Here is a 13,264-nt window from a genome sequence, read left to right on the forward strand (position 1 = left end):
TACCCCAATTTCTCCAACAATCCCTTAAAAATCCATTTTAAAAAACATAATTTGAATCACCATTTTCTGAGAACATTAAACATTTTTCATATCTTTGCCTTTGTTTGACCAACTACCATTATCATCACTTTTATTTTGAAGCCCTATAGACATATGAAGCCAGTTGATATTGCCATTTCCTGCATTAAAATCCCCTTGTGCTATTGCAAAAAAAACAAAATTGCTCCTTCATGTGCTCTGTGGCTCCATTATAACTTAAATTTAATTAAGTTTATTCTATAGCACTTACTATATCTTTGTGAAGCGTATAGTAAACTCCTGACAATTATCCTGTAGCACCTAGAGGTAGTAAATGTCTCATGAACTTTTCTCCTCCTTGAATGTCTAACCAGTTATTTGCATATAGTAGATAAAATCAAAAGATATTTATTTAACTAAATTTTACTTTTTTATGATATATGAGATACTGATGGATTTCAAAGGGATAAACTAACTTTCAAATAAACTTAGGCTGAATAAATGAATGGAATATTTTCTTTTAATTAGCTTAACCAGTAAATTTGCATGAGTGACTGTATCTCATTTCTGCTTCCAATTCTATTTGCATTTTGGTTTGTATATTTATTGTGGAAAACAGAAAGGTACCTGTTCCAAGAAATTTTGGCCGGTCAACTTGATGTCCAGAGACGTTCTGCTCCACGTTTGGCTCCTCCATTAATTTTAATAGCTTCTTGTAGGTCTTGAGCTTAATTGTAAGGTTCTTCTTGGTGTAATAACTGTCTTATGGCAACAATTTATTATTTAAATTTTTTAAGTGTGGAGAATGTAAACAATAAATAGAAACAAAATTGGCCCCTTAACTGAGAATATCTTCTGTTAGTGTGGCATTTTGCTTCTCTCTGTTTTAAATCAGAGACACAAAATGATGCAGTTAGGTTTACCCGGGTCTACTTCTTTGAGAAAATAAGTTGTGAATAACTGTGGCAAAATAATAATTTGCCATCACATTTTCAAAATACAATGAAAAAGAAATATCAAGTTTGTGGTTGTTTTGATTATTAAGATGTTTAAAATCTTGTGTTTGAGATCCTTATCTTTTAACCTGTGTTGACATTTTGTGTGCTTTAAAATGGACCACATACATTCAGGGGTATTTTAATAAAAATAATTATTATCATAGGAAACTGACATCTTTAATTATTATCTTTACTTATTTTTCTGCTTATAAACCTATGAATATTTATTAAAGACAATTTTCAATTTGATCAAGTATTTTAAATGACTTTTTACATAAATACTCTAACAAAAGATGAGTTTTTTTCATAGCCTTCTATCTATTGTATAATTATCTTTTTCAAATTCTGTTTTGTTTCTTAATTTGCCCCCTCCAGTGTCTACATCCCACTCTTATGGCAATATGACATTTTTGTGAGAAACGTGTGAAAATTTGCAAGTGCAAGGAAAGGTACAATAAAATCTAACAAATAATCGAAGCCCAGCTGCACTTCATGTTTAAACTGCTTTGCACTGCTCAACAAGAAGCTTTTGGTGAAACTCTGATAAAACCCTTCTGTCACCCTCATCAATTTTATTCATATTTCCCCAGCTCTCAGCTATAGATTATAGGGGAGTTTGTTGGAAACCAAATGAGTGAAGTATGCTTGGTAATGGTTGGTTCATTCCCTTTTTCTTCATCTCTTCTACAATTCATGAAGTGCCTTTTGAATTTTGTAAAGCAGTTTTTGGATCAGTTGGAAGTCAGCAAAAATTTAGCATTAATGAGTTCATTTCCACAAAAATTGGCTTATTACCATGCAGGCCTCCAGTGTTATATGGTTGTGGTTTTATAGTCATTTCTTTTATTCATTTATAAAGATATTCTCTTACCTGCCACATGTGCAAATAATGAGACCAGTAAAACATCCACTTTTTTAAAAGTAATTGCACGTAAGAAAAATATAACTTCAATAACTTATAGTAACTAAAGTAAAATAAAAGTTGTATATAAAAAATTACATATGATGACTGAGAAATTGTATTAACCTTATTATTTTATAAAATAAATATTATAGTGGTTATTCTATTAATAATAAAATATCAAATAATAGGGTTTTACGTATAAAAGAAATTCTAGATAATTATAAATTTAATTGAAGGAAGATTATAAGTGAATGTAATTATAAGTATGTTTAAGAAATGTATATAAGAAAGTGATGTATTCAACAGAGTCTAATATATTTAAAACAGATATCTGAAAACAAATTTTATATAAAAATCTTTAGAACAGCAAACTATCAATATTATATATTTTGCTAGTTGATTTTCTAGTGTATATGACTATCATGACTTCTAAAAGTGATATTATCTGCATATTCCTTCCCAGTTTTTTCTGTCTTAGTTCGTTATCTTTCCTTGATACATTAATATCTAAAAGTCATATAAAATAAATTTTTTATCTTTAAGACAAGAAAATTTGACAAGGGTTGTGAAAGGCCTGTATAGGGAAAACTATGAAATACTTCTGATTAAAACTAAAGATGACATAAATAAATGAAGAGTTATACTGTGGCCATGTGTCAGAAGCCCAGTATCACTAAGATATCTATTACATCCATACTAATCTGTACATTTAAAATAATCTCAATCAAAATCCCTTCAGGCTTTTTTGGATCAGTTGATAAACTCATTGTAAAGCTCATATGGAAATAGAAAGGATCTAGAAGAGCCGAAACAACTTTCAAAACCAAAACCAAGTTGGAGGACTAATTCTGTCTTTATTTCATCACTTATGATAAAACTACAGTAATCAAAGCAATGTGGTATTTGTGTAAATATCGATAAATGATTATTAGAACAGAATAGAGAGTCCAGAAGTGGACTAAATCATATCTGGACAAATAATCTTTACTCAGGTATAAAGCCAGTTCAGCAGAGAGAGCAAAGTGTTTTCAAAAAGTGATACTGGAATAATTAGATATTCAACTTCAATCCATACCTCACAACTGACACTAAAATTAACTCATAATGAGAAACTGACCTAAATGAAAAACTTAAATATTTAAAATACTTAGAAGAAAACAAAAAAGAAAACCTTTGTGACAGGGTTTGATGGTCAATCGTATGCATAAACTTGACTGGGTCACAGAGTGCCCAAGTTAAACATTATTTCTGGTGCATCTGTGAGAGTGCTTCCAGATGAAAGTAGCATTTCAGTTGGCGGACTCAGTAAAGTAGACCACCTTCCCCCCGTGGGGGTGGGCATCATCCAGTCTGTTGAGGGCTTGAATAGAACAGAATGGTGAAGGAAGGGACAATTTGCCCTCTCTACCTGTTTGAGCTGGGACATCCATTTCTCCTGCTATTGGGCTGGGATTTACATCATCAGTTCCCGGGCTTTTGGAGTGGGACTGGACTGGAATTAAACCACTGATTTTTCTGGATCTCTGTAATAAATCTTTTAATTACCTGGATTAAGCAAACATTTTCCTAAATATGACACCAATTTTTTTAAAATACTGCATTTCAAAGACACTGTTAAAAAATAAAAATACAATAGAAGACTAAGAAAATCTTTGCAAATCATATCTGAAAAGGGAATATATATATACACACATATTCTCAAAACTCAATAATGATAAGAAACAATTCAATTTCTAATAATGCCATAGATTTCAATATATGCTTCATCAAAAATGATACATGGATGGCAAATAAACACATAAAATGAAACTACATCTTCAAGCATTAGATAAATGTAAATTAAAAGTCTAATGAGGTTTCACAACAGATGTATTGAAATGGCTAAGAAAAGACTGATCACACTATGTGTTTGCAAAGATATAAAATTACTAGGGCTAAACTATACTGATGGTATTAATGAAATATGATACATTCACTTTGGAAAATAGTTTGGCAGTTTCTAAAGCAGTAAAATATATATCTAACTATTCATATATGATCCAACCATCCAGCTCCTAGGTATTTGCCTAAGAGAAATTAAATCATATGTGCATACAAAGACTTGTAATAAATATTAATAGCAGTTTTATACATAATGAACAAACATTCAAAACCATCCAAATGTTCATCAATAGATGAATGAATAAACACATCATAGTATATCCACACAGTAGAACACTACTCAGCAATAAAATAATGAATTACTGATATAGGCTTCAACCTGATTGAATCTCAAAATAAATATATGGAAAGCATAATCTACCATCAACTTCATAACTTCCTATAGATTTTAGCCCATTTTATGTGATCAGCGAGACATTTCACAGAGGGTCCCATCTTATTATGATTCTTCTCTTTTCTAAAGAGAGAAGACACATCGGTCTTCCTGGGAGCTACCAGTGAGTTGTAAAACTCTTCCAAACTTATTAGACCAATTGTTTATTAGTATTTGTTTAAAATCAAAAGTATAAGTATCATCCAAGCTGCTGACAAGATTCATGTTCTCTTGTGTAGAGAGATTCTCAGTTTCTATTTGCAGTGAGTTCCTTGATAAATTCTGATTTGGGAACAGACAGATAAATGACAACTAGCCTTAAGAGAAAAACAAAGAGGAAATAAGAAGGAAGTCTTTCCTCCAAAAGTCAACTGGACATCATAAACTGGAAATGCACAAATAATATAAATTGTTCATGTGATGGTATAAGCAGCACAAGGGAGTTAAATAATAGTGGGATTCTTTGGGTTCAGAAACACAAAAGCTGTCAGCAGATCACATGGGGAGAAGCACTGCACAGGCTCTGAAAATCAAGGGCCCTTTTACTGACCTTAGGCAAGTTCCTTAACTCTGAACCTTGATTGTGTCATCTGGAAAGTATGGAATATAATTGTAACTATTCAAAGAGTGATTATAAAGATTAAATAGAATAACTGGTATACAATGCCTAGAATAGAAAGAGTACTTCATAAACGTTCACTAATGTTAAAGTACATGTTACATTATACATTAAATAAAAAATATAAAATTACTAGAAATATTCATATTTTTATTATTAAGTAAAAGAAATATTTTTAAAAGTACATAGTAATGCACATTATGCTGTAAATTCAATAAATAACTTGTTTTGATGGAAATTTGTCACCCTTAGTAGGCAACTGAATAAACCCCATTTAGTGAGAAATAAGGATTTCAATATTGTGGAATATCTTATAGTCAGTAAAAAAAATTTCAAGTAATGCCATGTGAATTTTATAACAATATATGACACAATTTCTTTAAGTCATAAATATTAGTCCTCAATGGATTCTATGTTTATATTTTACATGATAAAAGTTGAGTTTTTATCCTGTTAGACAATAAGAGTAACTTGTGGAGGGAAAAATTTCACAGCTATTTCACTAAACACAAACAAAATATGAAAATATTAAAGTATTCATTATTATGAAGTTTTGTTAATGAATTACAAACTTATTTCATTGGGTATTATATAAGTTTTTTTATTATGTAACTATTGTTTAGGCATATATTGGGATTTACTGTGCACTTATTTAAGGCAGCTGCCACTTCACTTGCCTGGAAGAGATTATCAACAAAGCTTTACTAATTTGTTTGATAATCACCTGTTTTATGTGCATAAACTTCTTACAATTGCAAAACATTTTATAGCAACAGCAGTCTAAAAGGCTTCGTTTTCCAGGGGGCTGTAGATGGTAATTTGGACAAGATACACTTAGAGCAATTTACTGAAGAGTTGTTTAAAAACACACCTTCGATAGCTAGTACCCATTTCTCAGTGAATTACTCCAGATTCCAGTGTATCTCAGCAGAAAACAAAAGGAAAATATACTCCCTTAATTATTTTCTAGGAAAAAAGTTCCATATCTTATTTTAATTTCAGTTATAAGACAAACAAATAACTAATGTTTCTAGTTCTCCATATAAATTATTATAAATAATTATTTCTTTTCACGTTTCAGGTTTTTTGGCACATATTTAATCACACCTTCCTCCCATACTTGTTTTTCTCCATTCTTCTTTTTAATTTTTATTTTTTAAAAAATCTTTTTAAGGCACATTTTACAAGAAATAAAAAAAAAATCTGTTAGTATATCCTGGGGCGTTTGAATAAATGTATTCATATATGTAACAATCAAGAGAAGAGTACAATACTGTCATTTCCAAATGTGTCACCTTATAGTTGAAGGAGTTCAGAACACACACACCACTTCTAAATATGCCACTTTGCCATAAGAATTATTTTGAATTTAAAGGCATTTAACAAACAGCAGGTGCAAGAAGAATCACTCTGACCTTCCTTTCATTTCTTAAAAGGAGGAGATGAAATTTCCATGTGAAAGATGTCTTCCCTATACCAAAAGGAAAGTAACATTCTTATCATCAAGGACAGCGAGTTGAGGCCAAGAGAAATCTTTACAAACAACCCTTATCTTCCTAGTTACTTCTTTACTCAATTAACTACCCTAGACCAAATCCCATTGCTGTATCACATTTTCACAACTTGCTTTCTTTTGTCCAAGTCAGTATACAACTGTTTGATTCTAACTGCTTTCTTGGGTCTTCATTTCTTTATAAAGGCTTCAGTGCCACAACTTGTATTAAATCAACTTATACGCTTTTCTCCAGTCGATTTGTCTTATGTCAATTTTAATTCTCAGATCCAGTCAAAAACAAAACAAAAGAAAGAAATAAACAAACAAAAACTCTAGGAGAGTAAAGTTTTGCCTACTCTAGTCACTCTACATTCGCCACCACTGATCTACTTTCTGTCACTATTAAATTTCACTTTTCCTACAATTTCAAATAAATAAAATTACGCAATATATATTTGTTCATGATATTTTTCACTCAGCATGTTTCAGATATTTACCTCTTTATGTTTTTTGCATAAGTATAATAAATAATTGGATTATTTTTTACCACTAAGTAGTATTCAAACAGATGAATATATGAAATCATGCATATCCACTTACCTGAAGAACTTGGGCCTATTTATGTTTTTGCCTTTTCTGAGTAACACCGCTATGAACATTCCTACATAAGTATTTTTTGTGGACATATGTTTTCATTTTTCTTTAAATAATACCTCAAAATGAAATTGTTACTGAAAATGTGTGCTTAACTTTGCCAAAACATGCCAAACGGTTCTCCTAAAGTTGTACCATGTTATCCTCTCAACTGAAATATATGAGTTCAAATCAATTCTTATCCTGGACAATGTCTGGTGTTGTTATTCCTTTTAATTTTAGCCATTACAGTAAATATGTAATGGTAGTTCCTTGTTATCTTATTTTGCATTTCCCTGATAAATAATGACCGTGAGCTGCTTTCTGTGCATACATTGGCTATGTATGTTATATTTTTTGAAATATCTGCCTAAATCCTTTGTCCAAATTCTATTGGATTGTCTCCTTTTTATTAAGTTGTGCTATTTAAATTTTCTGGATCAGGTCACTATGTCAGATATAAGGACGGCAAATGTTTTCTTCCAAATAGTGGCTTGCATTTTCACATTTTGTTATGGTATGAATACATTTATATTTAAATGTAATGATATAATTTAAAAGCATGTTTTTATTTTAAAATCAAACAGTGATTTGGAATCCTGAGTAAAATGTAATTGCCTACTACATTGTTGTAAATATTTTTCTTTTGATTTCTACTGGAGCACGTTTTTGTGCATTTGATTGGTCAATAGTTATTTATTTTTAAAAATTGGTGGTGCTGAATTGTTATTACCTGCTATAAAACAAATTGATAGTGTATAGTTTGTTAATTTTCACAAATACACAAACCCATATACCCACCACCACAACCAAGAGATATAACTATTGATTGTCCCCAAAAGTTATCTTGTTCCCTTTTGCAGCATCCCCCAACACCACCATCCTCAGGCAAGAAATGATCTGCTTTCTATTTCTCTAGATTTCATAAACCTTTTCTAAAAATCCACATAAATAGAATTATAGGATGAGTGATTGCTCAGTGGCATGGCTTTGAGATTCAACTACGCCATTATTTGTATCAGTAATTCATTTTTTAAATAATTATATTTAGTTTATTTTTAATTGACAAATTAAAATCGTATATACTTATGGTGAGGAATTTATAATATTTTATTGCAGAGTATTACTCCATTACATGGATATATCACAACTGTTTATCCACTTACATGCACATGACCATTTAAGTTTTTCAACTTGGCTTTTGTGAATAAGCTTCTGTGAACAAGCTTCTGTGAACATTTGTGTACATTATTTTATATGCACAAAAGTTTTCACCTGCTTAACATCTTTTTGATGAATAACTCAGACGAAAATTGCTGAGTTGCATGGTAAGGGTATATTTAATTTTTAAGAAACTACCAAAGAGTTTCTCAAAAGGGTTGGACTGGGTAGAGCTAGTTCCAGAGATCTGGGTGCAGATTGCAAAGGGATGCTGACTTGATGCATATGCTTGCCTCACTACTCAGAAAAAGGGTGCTCCTCTCTGATACGTGTTTTGATGTTCATTTTAATTAGCTTTGATATTTGAAGCCCCTAGATCTTGATTCAAAATGCATTCGCCTCTTTTTTTCCGTCTCTTTCATAGAATTTTTGTCGTCTTAATCCTGGTTAACTTTTTACAGATGCAGGGAGCTTTTTTTAAAAATGTTCTTTCATTTTATTAGTCTATCTGGAAGGGTTTCAAAAAATATTCATTTATACTGTTAGAAAAATTGCCATTAGTTTTCAGAGAGAAAACATTATTTCCTGCCATTTCTATTTTCTAAAAAAATTTGTGTGATTTCTAATGTTTCTTCATCAAATGTTTTATAAAATTCACCAATGTAGCCATCTGTGCCTAGAGTTTGCTTTGTGGTAAAATGTTTAATTATGAATTCAATTTTTTAAGTGATTACAAGAGTATTCAAGTTTCCTGTTTCTTAAGTCAGCACTGCATTAAAATTGTTCATTACAGGTCTTTATTATTTTTTCAGTGTTTGAAGTATGTATGGTATTGTCTTTAATTCCCAATCTTGGTAATTTGGGGGAATTGAATTGTTTTCTTTTTTTAAAGCTTTTGTAGATTGTTTTGGCAAGAAGTCAAATTCCTTGAGTTTTTTCTGAATCTTTCAATGCTTTATGGTCGTTGTTTGTTTATTTGTGTTTAAAGCAATTGAGTTAGATAGAAGTATGCCCCCGATCCCCACTCCTCTACAGGCTGTTCATAGACTAATTTCCGTAACCTAAGAATGTTATATTACATGGAAAGAGGAAGGTTGAGGGTTAAATTTGTGGGTGCAATTAGGGTTGATAATTAATTGACCTTACAATAAGAAGAGTATCCTTATCAAGTGGGCCCAATTAAATCATAATAGTTCGTTAAAGTAAAACAGGGAGGCAGAAAAGACAATCTGTGTCAGAGTGATGATGTGAGAAAGATACGAGATGTGAGACTCAACTGGTCATTGCTGGCTTTGAGGATGGAAGGGAATCATGAGCCCAGGAATGCAGACTGCCTCTTGATGCTTGCAAATGAAAACAATGGATTCTCCCCTAGAGCCTCCAGAAATAAATGCAGTTCCACACCTTGATTTTAGCAGTGAGACCCGTTTTAGACTTTTGATCTCCAGAACTGTAAGATAGCATATTTGTGCTATTTTTAGCTACTAAATTTATGGCACTTTTTTATGGCAGCAGAAGAAAACTAATGGAAAGTCTTCACTGTAATTTTAGATGAGGACTACTGCTCAAGCATGACAATTCTTAGGCCTCCACTGAAGACCCTGGGTGTTCAACACTATTTCTCCACTCTCATGGATTGTAAATCAAGCATCTCCCATCCTACATGTCTTCTGATAATTTTTCAGATATTAGCTCCCAAATAGTTGTTCTTACACAGCCAGTTCTTCTTATTGGGTAGATATCCAAAGAATCAAGTTGGCCCTGTGCAGACAGCAGGGAACCTGTATGCTGGGCAGTTCTCTCCCCTCTGGTACTCTGCCTCAGTCTCTTGGAATTTCAGTCAGTAGGCTGAAGGTCCCAGTATTCTGCTTGAGTGACTCCTTCTTTTGCCACAATTCAGAAAGTGCCCCACAAAGAGAGAGCTGAGGAAAATCATACCTTGTGTCTCATTTGTTTTCCTTTTTTTCAGAGATAATATTTCTCAGCTTCCAGTTGCCAAAATTGTAAAAACAGACTTGTTTTATATATACATTTTGTCCAATTTTTCTACTTCATTCTAGTTCTAGGCCATTTCTGGTACCAGTTTCTCTGCCACAGCCAGATGTGAAAGAAGAAAATTTATGATGGATTGAAACTCATGTATATAAGTGTCTGTTTTCTTCACAATTCCATTCTGTTGAGTTTGTGTGCATTAATTTCAGAAATTTGTTTGCTCACTGTTTAGTCACTGTTTAACATCTCACTTATTCACATTCATATTTACATTCATATTCATGTTCATTCTTACTTTTAAAAGCTTTTTTTTTCATATGTGCCTTCATTCACTTTTTCATTCACTTTTTCAGGCACATAAACATATAGTCTAAGTACTTTGCTAAACTTGGCAAAGAGAAACTTCAAAACTTAATGCAATTTTCACATCATGCTTGAAGTGATTAGCCAGCTTTCCAGGTAGGCTGTCATAACCTACACTCAGACTAGCCAGTAGCACATTTTTAGCTTCAGGGATAAAACCCAGAGAATCACCTGAAAATGTCCAGAAAAATATATACAAATTGCATTTTTCTCAGTCTTTTTTTGTCACCACCAGCTTGTAGAAGGGTAAATGACGAACATATTTAGGAGAATAAAAAGGATTATATATTCATGCTTCCTGTTACAACCTCCTTTGCTTGTATACCAAAGAGAAATTAGGACAATTACTATTTACTTTTCTACTTCATGCCTTATTCTATAACCAACACACATCCTGAAAATTTGCCTGTTAGCATCTTTTAAAATTAAATATACCATTGTGCACCAGTTAATGATTCTTTGCCACAAAATTTAAATAATTAAATTGATAGCCAGTAAATGTATCAACTTGTTTGGCTGAGTTCAAAATTTGAAGTAGCAGTCTGTAGCAAATATTTCAGCTTTATGTAGTTGTCTTTCAGGTAAGGTATAAGAATTTAAATGGTTTATTCTGATAAACTAACACTAACATTATTATTAGCTCATTCAACTTGTGAATACAGGGGTTTGTTTTAATGCCTTCAAAATAATGTAAATATAATTTATATCATACATAATTCATTAACAATGGTTTTTATGACTGATTTCATCATCATGTAGAAAAGCTGCAATAGAATATTGTGAATTCAGGACCTCCTGAGAAAATTGGTCATAAATTCATTATGTTAAAATATAAGAGCAATGATTATATATATATATATTTATATTATATATTATATATATTTTATATATATATATTTTATATATATATATATACACACACACACACACACACACACACACACACATAGTTGGCCAGGCATGGTGGCTCATGCCTGTAATCTCAGCACTTTGGGAGGCTAAGATGAGTAGATCACTTGAGGTCAGGACTTTGAGACCAGCCTGGCCAACGTGATAACACCCCATCTGTATTAATCTGTTTTCACTCTGGTGATAAAGACATACCTGAGACTGGGCAATTTAGAAAGGAAGGAGGTTTAATTGGACTTACAGTTTCATGTGGTTGGAGAAACCGCACAATCATGGCAGAAGGCAAAGAGGAGCAAGTCACGTCTTACATAATTGGCAGCAGGCAAAGAGAGAGCTTGTGCATGGATACTCTGCCTTATAAAGCCATCAGATCTCGTGAGAATTATTCACTATCATGAGAACAGTGCAGGAAAGACCCTCCCCTGTAATTCAATCACTTCCCTCTAGGTTCCTCCCACAACATGTGGGCATTCAAAATGAGATTTTGTTGGGTAAACAGCCAGACCGTATCACCGTATATACCAAAAATACACAAATAAGTCGGGTATGGTGGCATGTGCCTGTAGTCCCGGCTACTTGGGAGGCTAAGGCAGGAGAATTGCTTAAATCCCGGAGGCAGAGGTTGCAGTGAGCCAAGATAGCACCACTGAACTCCAGCCTGGGCGACCAAAAAAAAAAAAAAAAGAGATATATACACTTGCTTGATGTATATATTTGAAGCATCCCAACACTGTGTATCACTCAACTTAGGCATAAGTCATTTTCTCATAAATATATTTTCTACATTAAAGTAATTCTGCAAAAAATATTCAGAAATATGGATAATTATGTTTATTAATGTTGAATGTATTCTATGATGAAATCGATGAGCTTTTTATTGTGACTTCCCTACAAGAAAACAGCCTGGTAATTTTCTGAAACATAGTACAATTCACAAATACTAGTCTCCTAGAAAGTTCCCCCATTGTATGTGGTAAAAAATTACTAGTTAAGTTTATATTTGCTTCTGCATGTGGTCTGAATTTGTCATGTTTAATATTTATAATAGCCCTAAAATCCATGATAAAATATGCCATAGAAAATACGTACAGCAACATCAAAATCTAAGATGACTGATATACATGGCAGAACTCTTATTTATTTATTTTTTTTTTACCCTTCTGCTAATGATCCTGACTTGAAATCCCCACGTGTCAAGAGAGGAACCTGATGGAACGTGATTGGATCATGGGGGCAGTTTCCCCAATGCTGTTCTGGTGACAGTAGGTGAGTTTTCACAAGATCTGATGGTTTAAAAGTGTTTTTGCAGTTTCCTCCCACACTCTTGCTGCCAGGTAAGACTGCCTTGCTTCCCTGTCACCTTCCGCCGTAATTTTAAGTTTCCCAAGGCCTCCACAGCCATGCAGAACTGTGGGTCAACTAAACGTCTTTTGTTTACAAATTACCAAGTCTCAGGTAGTTCTTTATTGCAGTGTGAAAACAGGATAATATAGGCCATTTGTAAATTCTAGGCCTTTGTCCTGTTCCAGGCACAGAATATTATTCTATAGGAGGTCTCTGGAGTGATTCACTTGGTAAAGAATAATTGGGCATGATTATTATTGAGAATCTTTCCCATGCAACATAAAGGGAAGTGTGGGATGGGTTTTTTGTTGTTGTTGTTTGTTTCTTTTCCTGTTTTTGGCAATTTCTTTTTATGTTTCTGAGGAAGCCAAAATAGAAATATTCCCTTTTTTTAACTGGAAATGTTTTTATACTGGTAGATGCAGTTATCAGTATATGATGCTTATCACTACTGAAGTCTAAAGGGGGAGGTGGGTGTGTCACAAAGATTAGCTGTGTGGTATTGTGTGACTTC

Source organism: Pongo abelii, chromosome 4 (assembly GCF_028885655.2).
Source record: "Pongo abelii isolate AG06213 chromosome 4, NHGRI_mPonAbe1-v2.0_pri, whole genome shotgun sequence".
Classification (NCBI taxonomy): domain Eukaryota; kingdom Metazoa; phylum Chordata; class Mammalia; order Primates; family Hominidae; genus Pongo; species Pongo abelii.